Source organism: Mastomys coucha, unplaced genomic scaffold, assembly GCF_008632895.1.
Source record: "Mastomys coucha isolate ucsf_1 unplaced genomic scaffold, UCSF_Mcou_1 pScaffold22, whole genome shotgun sequence".
NCBI lineage: Eukaryota > Metazoa > Chordata > Mammalia > Rodentia > Muridae > Mastomys > Mastomys coucha.
Genome location: NW_022196905.1, coordinates 98,303,538 through 98,317,859, shown reverse-complemented (window position 1 = coordinate 98,317,859; position 14,322 = coordinate 98,303,538). Strand labels below are relative to the sequence as shown.

Below are 14,322 nucleotides of genomic sequence, written 5' to 3'. Positions count from 1 at the left end.
AAGAGACATCTATAATTAACAGGCTTTCAAAAGGTATTACCACATCATACCTCATAAAACATTCAAGATCACCCAAGCTCACAAGCTCACATAGAGCACTGAAGAAGAAAGAGAAGCCTCTAACCAAAGGCGCCATCGCCCTGCAATGAGGACTAGAGTAAGTTAAGGCACCTGCAAGCAGGCCAGCAGGAGCACAGAGGCCAAACGCAAGCTGCCTTCAAATGAGATTTACAGCATGGTTCACGTCAGTAGACACATTTACAAAATGTATTTAGGTGTATTAAGAATTAAAGCGGCAGCTGTGGCCACAGCTTAATTGGTATAGTGTCTACCTAGCATGAGCAAAGCCCTGGGTTTGATCTCCAGCATTGTACGGGCCAGGCGTGGTGGAACACGTCTGTAATCTCAGCATGCAGGAGGCAGAGACAGGAGAATTACAAGTCCAAATTTATCACTGGCTATAAGCTAGATGCCAGCTGGGGATACAGCAGAGCCTGTCACAAGTAAAATATAATAAAATAAAAGACTTAAGACACACAAACAAGGGTAAGAAGCCAGCTGTAAAATAATCTCATGGCTGGGTGTATAATTCCGTGGTACCAAGGCTTACCATCACATGGGAAACTCTGGGTCTGATCCCCAGTATCACAAAATCTAAAATAACAAACTTAAAACATTTGCGAACTTCTTAACTTACATTAATAGATAATTATGTAAACAAGACTAAGTCATATAAATGTACCTGTAACAATGAAACAGTGTATCAAAGGCCCAGGAACACACAAGTCAGTCAGCTGAGCAGAACCCACCACAGCCACAGCCACAGAACCAGAACTGCAGAATTGGGTTAGATGATAAAGTAATGTTGACCCTCAAAATAGGACCCTTTGAAAGTATCAGAATGGGGGGCTGGAGAGATGGCTCAGCGGTTAAGAGCACTGACTGCTCTTCCAGAGGTCCCGGGTTCAATTCCCAGCAACCACATGGTGGTTCATAACTGTAACGGAATCCAATACCCTCTTCTGGTGTGTCTGAGGATAGTTACAGTGTACTCATATGCATAAAATAAGTAAGTAAATCTTAAAAAAAAAAAAGTATCAAAATGGGTTCATGCTAAACTAGGCTAGATGACATCACCTATGACCCTAGCACTCCAGGGCTATGGCAGGAAGATCATATTCAGCTACACATTAAGTTTAAGGCTGAGTTATTCATTCATTCTTTCACTTATTTTGAGACAGGGTTTCTCTTCATAGCCTTGGCTATCCTCCAACTCATTCAGTAGACCAGGCTGGCCCAAATTCAGGAGATCCACCAGGCTCTGTCTATCAAGTGCTAGGATTACGGGTTAAGAGTGTGTGCAACCATGCCCAGCTATGAGCCACTGTATGTATACTTATATGTCTGCATGTGCGCGCACACATACACGAGAAAGGGGGAGAATAATAAAAGTATAAATACTACTTAGATGTTGTAGAGTTTGGGTTTAGTTCTTTTAAGTCAGGGTCTTCCCACCTAGCCCAGGCTAGCCTTGAACTTGCCTCTAGCCTCCAGGGTCACCTTTTCACTGCTGGGTGACATTTTTCCTCTTTGTGGTACATTAAATTGGTGATGCACAAAACCCTGGCTTCAGATCTAACCTTGTTTCCAGTTAACTGTTTAAACAATCTAAAAGTAACTTGCCATCAAAGGACAAGACTCCAGAATATTCCATATAAGTAGATACAGTTCTAGAAGTAATGAGACATGTGCATGTATCTTATTCACAGATACAAACACACATTTTTAAAGACAGCATTTTGTTTTGTTTTGTTTTGTTTTTGTTTTTCAAGAGGTTTCTCTGTGTAGCCCTGGCTGTCCTAGAACTCACTCTGTAGACCAGGCTGGCCTCGAACTCAGAAATCCGCCTGTCTCTGCCTCCCAAGTGCTGGGACTAAGGGTGTGTGCTACCACCGCCCGGCTAAAGACAATATTTTTGAAGAGCAAGAAAACATTAATTCATGGAACATATCAGATACTCTATAAAAATTCTCTCAAGGAAAGGGGAGAGTCAACAGAAAAAAGGAGAGATGCAAAGACATGAAAAGATGCTCAGGGAGGCGATCAATTAATAAAGAAACCTCAGTTTCAACAGTGATCCCCAAAAGAGAACGTTAAAAACTATGAGGGCCGATTAGAACCTACCCACTTAATAACCACAGGAAATTTGTTAGTGAGATAAGTCATAATGGTTCCTACACATAAAATCATAGTATACTTATGACATGGAAGGAGAAGAAAAGCTACCCAAAGCAATGAACAGCACCGATGGGGAGGGGCCAGTGAGCGGAGACTACGGCTAGGAGAAATGCTCGCACACTTACATGGAAACTTAAAAGGAAAACTAAGACACTATGTGATGTCAGACGTGGTGGCACAAGCCTTTAATCTCAGCATTCAGAAGACAGAGGTAGGTGCATCTCTGTGAGTCCAAGGCTAGCCTGTGTGTACAGCAAAAGAGACCGTTCCCCTCCCCCCCAAAACAAGTAAGTCATTATGGGACATTGGTGGAGATTAAAAATTGAAATTTTATACAATCCCTAATAACATTAGCACAAGCATGTAATGTAATCCAGTAACAATGCTTATGCACAACTGTTTAAAAACTCACAGGACTGGAAAGGTGGCTCAACACTTAAGAGCAGTACCTACAGGGTACAATCAATCACCGGTAACTCTGGGGCATCTCACACACTCGCCCAGACATAAACATAGATAAAAGATAATAACAAGTCTTTTGAAAACTGAAGCTAGTAACTGTATACACCCAGCCTCCTTAGAGAAAAGGGAGATACATCATTGAAAACCCAAAATATTTACAAAAATGCTGATTCTCCAACTTCTCTATTCCTCACATAGGTACAATCTCCAAGGCTTGAACCTAAACTTCACTGAAATGGCAAGTCTGACTAGACAGACCATGGTCATTGTTCTCTGTAGGTTGGGATAAGAAGAGAGAGAGCCATAGGCAGAGAAGAGTATGTTTAAGGACTGAGGCCTGCACAAACCTGGAACAAGTCAGGCTTTGTCTATATAGGTCATAATCTATGCTTGCCTCAGTTTCTCTTCATAAAAAGAGTCATTACCCAGAATGCATAGTAACAAGAGAACCATACACCATCCACACAAGTATCTAGAAATTATTATATGAGATACTAAATAGGACAACACACCAGACACATACACAATAGAGACATGCACAGACACACACACGAGACACATACACATATACACAGACACATACACAGACACACACAGACACATACACAGACACAGAGACACACCACACACAGACAGGCACAGACACACACCACACATACACAGCGCGCACACACACACACACACACACACGCATGCATGCATGCGCGCACACCAAGGTCTCAGTATGTATTCTAAGCTAGCCTCCAACTCATGCCTGGCCTAAGACATGTTTTCCTGTTTATCTAGATAAAGAACTTCATGGACTAACCCTAGTACACAGAACTGTACTAACAATTGGAATGACAGCCAGAGAGGCTGATTCAATATGAATGTCTACATTTTCCTCACTGCAGACCACACATAACTAATAGGTCCCTTTCCTCATGCCTAGCACACACTGTAAAGGTTAAGGGTGAGACGCTCCTGGCCTGTGGGAAATGAAGACAGGCTGGTACGAAGGCCACAGCAGCTAAGCCAGTGGTGGTTCTGCAGTTGGTGTCTGAGACCTAGCAGATATAAGGACTCATGGTTCATGGCTTGGGGTGGGGGTGTCTATGTCTGAGAAACTCCAAGATCTCAAAGCTGACTACAAAAAAACAATTAGCCTGGAAACCAGATCAGATCCAAAGGCAGGACATCACACATCACCAATCTACTATAGAACAAAGAAGCAAAGTCCCACTGAGGAATCTTTACAGTCTGACGGCAACCTAGTGTGTATGTTGAATGTTTCATTCAGTCTGCAGCAGGCCAGCTTTGGTGTTGAACTGGATTAAGGTCCTGGGAGAATCTCCTGAATCCCTGCCCCATACTCAGAAGTACTAAGACAGGCAAGACAACCTATAGCCATCACTCCATACGTACTTGAGTAATATTATGTAATTTAATCACCACACATGACAAAAATCATCTCTAAAGAAGGCAAGACCTCTGAAATCTATTAGTAAATAGAAGCATCCTGATTACCAACGATACTTTTACTTTATCCACATGAAGAAGTTAGAGGGTTTAGAAACAATGAAAACCTTAGCTTACACTGACCTCCACTGCAAACCCGCTCCTGACCACTAACTTCTCCTTGGCATTTAACATCAAAGCTGCTCACCCTTCAGTCTCAGCCTCTCTGCTGGAAGAGACAAACCCACTGCTCAAGCAAGTCCTCACTACAGACAGAAATGGCAGCCTGCAGCATTTGAGAAAACCTGCATGTATCAATTCATCATTCCCTTAAAAAAGAAACAAAAACTTTTCCCCCTTTTCTTCTTGTCCTTCCTATCTTCTCCCTAACATTTTGACAAAGTATTACAAATACAAAGTATTACATGGTTGGGATTTTAGACCACTAAAAGCACTAAAGACTAAAAAGAAGTTAAGTCTTTTATGTATCATTTTCCAAAGAAAATGTTCTACAAATTTTAATTAATATCTTGGAATGCCTCAAATTTATGTAATGCAAAGATAATAAAAAAGCTTATTTCCACGTAACAACTTTTGTTTTTGAAAATGAACTTTTGTGTATCCCAGGTTTGCTTCAAACTCACTGTGTAGCTTAGGCAGTCTGTCCCTCCCGAAGGCTGGAAATCTAGGCATGCATCATCACACACAATTACACAGAGCTAAATCCAACCTACAACTTCATGCACGGTATGCAAGCACTCTACCAAGTTACACCCTAGCTCCCATCTTGGGACCATTACAAAAGTATTTCATGTGTTAAAGTAAAGGTAGGTGAGCTTAACCTTGTGTCCCTGTGTGTGGACTTCTTAGCACTTGGGAGTAGGGGATGTATGATGGCATGCATGGGAGAAGTGCACACCCCGGGTGGGAAGTGATTACATCCTGAGATACAAGCTAGAGTCTTTTGAATTGATTGATTGATTGAGTGATTGATTGATTTTCTGAGACAGGGTTTCTCTGTGCAACCACCCTGGCTGTTCTGGAACTTTTAGAGATCTGCATGCACACCCCAGGTATGAACTGATTACATGCTGAGATACAAACTAGAGAGTCCTTTTATTTGTTTATTTATTTACTTACTTATCTATCTATTTTCTGAGATCAGGTTTCTCTGTGCAACCTCCCTGGCTGGCCTGGAACTCACAGTGGTCTGTCTGACTCTGCCTCTGCCTCCCATGCTGGGATGACAGGCACATGCCATTGTGACCAGCTGAGAAGGCTCTCTAATACTGAAAGCTTGTGGAGTGCTAGCCTAACTCCCCGGAAGGACACGTGCTTGCTGACACCTGACATGAGACGCTGCAGATTAAAACACGCCTTAAGAATGTTGGCAGAACATAAATCATATTCATGTAAATGCAATTAAACTCGGTGACTGACAAAGGGAGAGGCTTAGTCAAGCTCTTGGCCAAGTCTAATCAGAGAAAGAGGAGTAATCAGAACCGGGGGACAGGGTGGAAGCACCTGATCCTATGTGCTGGGGGGCATCTGAGCCTGTGTGCTGGTCCTTTTTAGAACTGGAGACCTGATTCTGTGTGCTGGTCCTTCTTGGACCAGCAAAGGCCTACCTGATTTACACTGCTCTCTCATCCTGAAGCAGCAAGTTCCCAGACTACCATGAAAGAGTCAAGAGCCACAAATCCAAGGCCCTTCCCAGCATCTCCATTTACAGAGGCTGACAACCTTTTTATCAGCCTTACTCTCTCCATAAATGGACTGTTTTACCTCACTATTTCCAGGACCAACTGGTTATATGTAAGATGCAGAAGGTAGTCCTGCAAACAGAGAAGGATGTCCATGGCTGCATTCTTTCCAAGTTCACACTTTGCTGAGGTGGGAATATACCTTGTTCAGCAGAGAGTCAGAGGGTCAGAAAAGCCAGTCCACTGTATGTTAAAGCTGAGTGACAGATAGACGCAATTAATAAACCCATATGAGTAATAATATGGCCATACAGATCCCTCAGAGGCGGTTTTTGTGTGTGTAGAATCAAGTGTAACTGAGTGGACGTTGGGCACAAGGTCCTGAGTTCAAGCCTCAGCAGAACTAAGAAAAGGAGAGAAAGAGGTGCGGGACTTCTTGGATGATTTATTTTTATTCTTGGGGAGTACCTGGAAAAAGAGGCATAAATACAGGTACTATACAGTTAACATCAAACCTAGGTCAAGGCATATCTACCTAGGAAGGAGGAAATTAACTGCTCGGTCCATAAAAAAGTATCCTGGCTACCGCTACTATATTATACAACTGCTGAAATTATTAAGCTGCTCAAAGTACCTAATTTAAACAGATCAATGCTCTGAGGTGGCCAAATGGAAGAGCAGGTAAAAAAGTACTTGCACCAAGCCTGACATCTGAGTTGATCCCCGGGACCCACATGGTAGAAGGAGAGAACTGAATCCTGCAACTCTTTCTTGGGCCTCCGAATGTGTGCTGCGCCTTGTGTAAGCACCCCCACACACACACACACTCACACTCACACTCACACAGGATAAGTAAATGTGAATAAATAAATGTTTGGAAGAATCTCTGAAACAAGGAGATTCTATCACTGAAATCATCTCCAGATTGCTGATATGAAAAAGATGGGGCACAAACTTACTGACCAATCTGAGGGTTTTCTCTTAAAGCAAAATTGATTATGCCAAGACACATCTTACTGTGAAGTTAGGAGATAGCTATCAGAATGACAGACTAGGTGTGGAGCTGCAAGCCACTGATCCCAGCATTTGGGAAGCAGGCCAATCTGAGTTCCAGGCCAGTCAGTGCTACTCGGCAAGACCCCGTCCCTACCCCACCCACCCCAAAAGGATGGTTGCCACTGAGGGCGTGGACTTCAATTCAGTTATCAGCTTGCATCTTGAGAACGCATGCCATCCAACAAGATGAAGGACTGGAGTATGTACAGAAAAGGCCTCTCCTTCTGGCAGAGTCTTCCTCTTTCCCCCACAACCCCCACCTGCTCACACCTCAGCTTCCAAAAGAAGCAAGCAGTTGCTGCTGGCTTCTCCACGGCTCAGACATTTAGCTTGTTCTAACAGCTGCCCCAAACAGAGTCCTCCCAGCCAAAGTGGTTCCCTATCTAGATGACCATCTCCCATGAACAAATAAAGGCAGTCAAATGCCGGCAGGCCTCCCACTGAGGGAGAGGTCTAAGCCTGCAGAGCATCCTCGGAAATAAAGTTGCAAAGCCTACACCTGTTCTCAAGCATTTATTCCCCTCCTACTAACATCTGGAACCAAGCAAGGCATGGTTAAAAAATCATGTCTACCTGGTGAGTCTCAGAAAAGTCATCTCTATTTTAGCTTGGTGACAACTGGAGTTTTAATAAATTTAAAATGTCTGGCTCGTATTTATAAAGTACCATGTTTCCACACAGTAAAACCACAGCAGCGTTCACCAGCCAGACACTAGACTAAACACCTCAGAACTCACTGCTGTCGCTCATTCGTGGTCCCTACTTTTCTGGTGTATGTCTGCACCACCAATTCCCTCAGTTTGCGATGGGCTGGCTCTACAAGCAACCCAGCTCCTCAGCTTCCCAGCTTAGCTGTCAAGCCTTTCATAAGCTTTGCCCAGAGCTCTCTGCTTCCCCCATCCCGCTCTGGCTCCAACTTTCCACCTTCGCCCTCATACCAACTTCAGCAACACCCAACAGTCTCCAGCTTCCCAGAGCGGTATTTAGAGAGCCTTAGGCCAAAGAGTGAGGAACAAAGAGCAGCTGCTCCGGGCAGCAGCTGGAAAGGGTGGTGAGGGCAGTTAGGACTCCAGGAGGCAGCCCAGATGGTCCCAGGGCAGCCCAGCCTGGAGAGCACCAGTCTAAGGGAATACCCAGAGGTCCCCAAACCGCGCTGCCAGAACCTCCCTGCCCTGTCCCACACACCTGAGCAGTGGCGACAAAGTGACTGAGACTCCTGCAGGAGGACATGGTGGCAGGCACAGGCGATCAAGAAAGTCCCCGAAAGCAACAATCCCTCCTTCCCGCCCCAGCCCGCGCACCTGGACCAGGTGGCCACCCTGCTCCCTCAGGGCGCTCTCGAGGACTCGGCTGCGGGCAGGCTCCGGAGGCTGGAACCGCTGCGACGCGAGACTTCACTCCTCCATCCTGGGAGCCGGCAGCACGTTGCAGTCAGCAGTGCACTTCCTGTTTCAAAGAGAGCGAGAGAGTGTGTTGGCAGAGGGGCCACGGAGCAGCCGCGGATGGAGCGAGCAAGGGGCAGCGGCTCGCACACGCACAGCAGCCATCCAGCCAGCGATCGCACGCCGGGGTCCGCAGCCACCCGGCTTGCTAGCCCGGGCCCGGCCTCGCCCTGCCGGACGTGGGTCCAGCCCCAGCTGCAACACTCACCTCCCTGCGCGGATTTCACGCTCAGGCTCCCTGGGGTGGGCAGCGGGCATTTGGCCTTTGCCTCCCTCCTGCCTCACCTCCCTACCCTGCCTCCGCCTTCCAAGAGAAGAATCACCTCCGGGAAGGTATAAAGACAGGAGGAGCCTTGCCAAGCGAGAGGAGGCTGCGAGTATGCAAATCTGGGAAGTTAACAGCCACATCCCAGCAGATCCACTCACAGCAGCGAGCTTCAGGATGGGAAATTACTTGTCTTGTGCCTTGCTGACTCAAAGGAGAAGCGTGTGCACAGCTACCGCAATAGAGCTGTCACGGAATGGGGTGGGGGGCGCTCAAGGGACCCTGCAAATATTCCGAGTTTCTCCTAGGGTCTCTCCATTCAGATCAAGGGGATCACTAGTCCACTTACCATATACTAATCCCCCCTCTCCCGGGAACGTAGCCCTCAACTTTTCTTCCATGTGATTATGAATCACAGAAGTTATTAAGTTCTGAGATGGCGTTCAGTTTGGTCAAACTCCAACTTAATTTCCTTTTTTTTTTTTTTTGCTTTTTTTTTTTTCAATGTATTCATGGCGGGTGAGGTGGTCGGCGCATGCGGACAATGGTGTCTGTGTGGCGGTCAGAGTCACTTTCTAGAGTCAGTTCTCTCTCCTTCAACCTCGTGGGTCCTGTGGCTCTAACTTAAGTGGTCAGGCTTGATGGCCAGTCCCTTTACAGGCTGGCACCCACTTAAAAGTAAATTCAGAGTAGTAAACTAAGGCGCACGTGGAAGGCTGGGGGTGGGGCACGCAGCGGGAGGTGACTGCGCAAAGACACTAGCCACCAGAGGACCTACATGGTCGAAGGAGGGAGAGCCAATTCCCCCATTGTCCCCTGACCTCCATGACTGCAGTGGCACACAAGTGCCCACAAACGTGTAAATAAACAACTGTATTCTTTTTTTATTTGTAAAAAAGTAAACAGGTGGCTCAAAATCTACCAAAGGCAAGATCTCACCAGCTCCAGGAGTTTGCAGCCTGCCTGCTCCTGTGCCTGGAACTATCAGGCAACAGGCACACAACAGATGATTCCTTGTGGCATCAACCTGTTGGTTTAAGTTGCTCGTTTCCAAACCCAAAACAGAACAAAAACAACAAACTATGATTATTCTACATTAAGAAAAAAAAAAAAAAAGCTAAATTCTGACCGTAGGAAGAAACTGCTGGAAATTCAGGTCCTACTCGGTGTTAGCGCCTCATCTCACTCCCTGCTAGGTCTTAGTGTTTCCCAACAGCTCTATAAAAACCTTACTTCCATATTCCCAGATGAGGAAACAGGGTCAAGAAGTTAAGTAACTGGCCCGATGTCTCAGCTACAGAGTGGTCGGTCCACAGGAGAGCTGGCTAGAGGTTTTTGCTAAGCATAAAATCTGGGTCATTTCCTCTATGTTCTGAATTCTTATGACAATAGTGAGTTGTAGGGGAGAAGTCAAGGCCAGAGACCATCTGGGATCCATGCCTTGTCTCAGAATGACCCTGTAATTTACAGGCTCCCACTGTGGAGGAGCTTGCTGACTAAAGCGGGAGGAGGGCAGGGACACTCATCAGTACTGCCTCCGTCAGCCTCTTCAGAGTTACTGGGTAGAAAAAGTTCAACAGGTTCTGATGGCCACTCATATGCCAAGGGACAAAGTCTATTCAGTGCAGAACCTAACTAGCTAATATTTGTCCCATGGATTGCTTTCTGTCTAACAGGGCAGGTTTAAGAAAGCAAACGCTGCTTACAAAACACTAATGCCTGCCTCAAGTTTTCAGGAAAATGACTGGCCACTCCCCATTGTCCATTTCCTTCTGCGTTAGCACTTAGGAGATGCTCATCTGTCAGTAGCACGCAGATATTATCCTCCAGACATAGGCTAAGAAATGGAACATAGCAATAAAGACACTCCAGACACCTACAAAGAACACAAACCGGATCTCTCCAGCCCCACTGTTCCCCTTCATGTGATGGGCCGGCACAGACCTGAGCTGTAGGCGACACAATGGATTCAAGTTTAGCAGAGATAGGGCAGAGAGGCCTCAAGAATCCATGACCCTCACCCTAGTCCTCAAGTGATCCATTTAGGTCCTGCTCTGCCCACCAGTATCCCATGGCTGGACCCAACAGCTCCTCCATACTTTTGACAACCAAATGCTTCTTCCCAAAGGGCTCAAAAGCTCCCATACAGGGAAAGCCAAAAAAGCCTTAGCACAAAACTTCCTGCAGTTTCAATCCTGTCAATAATCACCAGCTCCGAAAGACATGATTCCACTTTAAAATACCTTTAGCTATTCCTGTATTCCAGTTACTCATCATAACCCAAGTCCAGAAGGACAATCTCTGAAGAAAAACAAAACTTGGATTTTTTTTTTTTTTTAGTTTGTTTTTGGTTTTGTTTTGTTTTTAAGAGACACTGGCTCTAGCTGGCTTGGAACACACTATGTAGACCAGGCTAGCCTAGAACTTGCAGATCTGCCTCCCTGCCTCGGTCTCTAAGTGCTGGGACTAAAAGAATTCCCTACTCCTACGGAAAAGCATAACTCCTAGAAAAAGGCAAAGAGGGGCTGGAGAGATGGTTCAGCGGTGAAGAGCACCAGCTGCTCTTGCTTAGACACAGGTTCAGTTCCCAGCAATCACAGGGCAGCTCACACTGTCAGTTAACTGAAGGGGGGTGGGGATGGGGGGAAATCAGTGCCGTCTTCTGGCCTCCTTGGGCACTGGGCATGAACATGGTACATAAAGGAAGATAAATGCAGACAAAACCTACACACATATGAAAATAAAAATTTTAAACCCTTTTAAAAATTTTCATACGCTAAAAAGAAAGTTTAGGAAGATATCTTGGTCAGTACAGTGATTACCACGGAAACCTGAGCAAGTGAGTTGAATCCTCAGTACCCATGTCAAAAGCCAGGTATGGTGATGTAAGGTTGTAATGCCAGCCCTGGGGAATGTAGGCAGGAGGATACCTGGGACTCCAGCCACCCAGCCTGGAAGAATCAGCAACCCTCAAGTCCCACTGAAAGGCTGTCTCAAAAACCAAGGTGGATGTCTGCTGAAGAAGGCCACCCAGCTGACCTCAGGCCTTCTCACAGATGGAACTGCATGCAGAAGAAAAACAAAAGGCAAAGGTAACTACACTGCCTTCTAAAGGGTGAGATCACACCATCTTGCTTCTCAAGATCTCCCTTAGGTCTACAATGTCAGTTCAGTCACTAATGTGAGACGTCAACATTAAGCCATGCTTATATTTTCCTGGCCCTGAGCAATACACTGAATAGTCCAGTCACTAACGCACTGCTTACCCCTCCAGTGCACCAGGCCTAATATCACATCATACCTCCCCCTGGTCTTGCTGTTCCTCAGCTCCTTCTGTGTATCACAGAACAGTGTTTCGTCTTACTATTATCCAAAGGGAGAAAACCCTGAAATCATATTGAAGCAAGAAGAGAAAGCAGAAACTGGCAGCGGAGTAGCTGGAGGCAGCACATTCCTCTGACATCCTGCGCTCTGGAGAGAGGGGGTCAGCTTGGGGCCTTCCTTAAGTCTCAAAACATTGATTTTAGAAGGGGTGTGTGTGTGTGTGTGTGTGTGTGTGTGTGTGTGACCTCCTCTCCCTCAGTATCACAACCTTGTACACCGTACAAAAGCCATTTTATAGGCTCCACATTAAGTTCCCTTCTCTCAAAACATGGCCGCTTGCTCTTCTCTTCATCTTAAGGGAGGCACAGCTTTGAAGATTAAAACTGTTTATCGCAAGGCCTCTCTCTGTGGATATTAGTATGTCTGCAGATGGATGCAGGCATGGGAACGAAAGCTGACAAGCTGTCTGGTTCCCTAAGAGATGCCCTCCACCCACAGCCTTCGAAGCAGATGTTCCTGACTCAGCCCTCCCATCCAGAGGAACACACACAGCAACAGATCCTGGAAAGGTGGGCCCTGGCACGGAGCCTCTAAAACCAGCCTATGGCTTTCAAGGAAGCTGTTCACGAGCCAACTGGCTGGTTCAACTGGCATGTCCCCCAGAGAGCTATTACCATCTTCGCAGAGCCAGAATGAGTGTCCCTTCTCACGGCAAAATGTAACACGGAGATGCAAGCAGGTCATCTTCTCAGAGCCTCTGTCTGCAGGATGGGATAGGATCCCATTTGGGCCGATCTCTAGGCTGCTCGGGAAAGCTCAGTTTCTATGGCCCCAAGAGCTGAAGTACAATGTCAGGGTCTGAGCCGAGTACTCTCAGCTTCCAAACACAAGAGTCATGAAGCTCCTTACATCAAAAAAGTTAATACACCCAACAGGCAGGCCAACCCACCCCACAGAATTCTCCTAACTGCGCGGGCAGGGGCAATCACTGAGCTCGGCAAAAGCGGGACAGCACAGGTGCAGATTTTAACTTACTTTTATGTTATGTGTACGAGCGTTTGCCTGCATATGTGTGTATGCACACACACTCAGTGTTGAGTTGTGTTGTGTTCTAAGGCGGAGAGGCTAAATGGGCCTACACTCACTTGCAGTCTATTCTTCTGCCTTTTAAACGAATAAAAATGAGTGGCTATGGTTTGTCTGTGGCTATGTATCTTTTACTCAGAAAAAAACCCTTATTTTTAACACACAATCCATCAGCTGGCTTGGAGGTGCACATGGGGGTTGGGGGCAAATCCAGCAGGGCTGCTCCTAGTTTCACCAACCTGGCTACAGGGCAAGACCACACCTCAAACATAAACAAAAGTGCACATAAGGCATCTTAACTGGTGATGGTGTCTCAACTACTTCCCAAATTTTGGTAAACCTTAAGACTCAACCATTTATTTTACAACAGAAAACTGACTTTAGTTGTCATAGTGGTGTAAGGGGAGGTTCTGATAGTAACATCCTGTTCTCCAATGGTTCTTGATTTGTCAGTAAAGAAGGCCAGGGGGCAAATTGTTGGGCAGAAGGTACCAGAAGGCAAAGGCAGACACAGAGGAGAAGAGGGATTTTTTTTTCTGCTATACTTTGGAGTGAATAGACGCAGCAATCATGTAAAGCCTTGGGGAAAGAACACCCAGAGGAAGCCCCACTCCCAGGTGCTCTGACACGCCCAGGGTCAGAGGTGAGGAGGACACAACATCTGTCCCAACACCGGGAGTAACTGGGACCAGCGGGACCAGGCACACAGGAACTCCGCCAGCCCAGTGGTTCTGGTTCCTTCCTGTCTGTCCGGGCTGGTGTCCTGAGCAGACCTTGGGCACAAGCTCCTTAGCCAGTACCACAACACCCAGAGGAAGCTCCACTCCCAGACGCTCTGACACGCCCAGGATCAGAGGTGAGGAGGAACCAACATCTGTCCAAACACTGGGAGTAACTGGGACCAGCGGGAACTCCGCCAGCCCAGTGACTCGGGTTCCTTCGAGTCACCCAGATCAGGATCACAGGATCCCAGAATCACAGGATCCCAGAGACAGCTTGACTCTGAGGAGTTCTGACACAGCCAGGATCACAGGAAGAACATGCTCCAGTCAGATTTAGCAAGGGCAGGTAGCACTAGAGTTAACCAGATGGCAGGGGGCAAGCGTAAGAAAATAAACAACACAAACGAAGGTTACTTGGTATCATCAGAACCCAATTCTCCCACCATAGCAAGTCCTGGACACACCATTACACTGGAAAAGTAAGATTCAAATATAAAATCACTTCTCATGATGATAATTCAGGACTTTAAGAAAAACATAAATAGCACCCTCAAAGAAATACAGGAGAACACAGGTAAAGAGCTAGA

General features: G+C 46.3%; 1 protein-coding gene across 6 annotated transcripts in view; it reads right to left on the bottom strand.

Annotated features, from left to right (window-relative positions):
- The window catches only part of Lrrc8d (leucine rich repeat containing 8 VRAC subunit D), a 118,960-nt gene that overhangs the window by 79,477 nt on the left and 25,161 nt on the right, over positions 1–14,322 (bottom strand). For 4 of the 6 annotated variants that reach the window (XM_031337081.1, XM_031337086.1, XM_031337085.1 and 1 more), the window contains exon 2: positions 8,198–8,342. The gene's annotated coding sequence lies outside the window, so the exon portion shown is untranslated. Of the gene's footprint in view, positions 1–8,081; positions 8,170–8,197; positions 8,343–8,546; positions 8,697–14,322 lie in introns of those variants that run through there. The other 2 variants (XM_031337083.1, XM_031337087.1) reach the window with 2 other exon arrangements.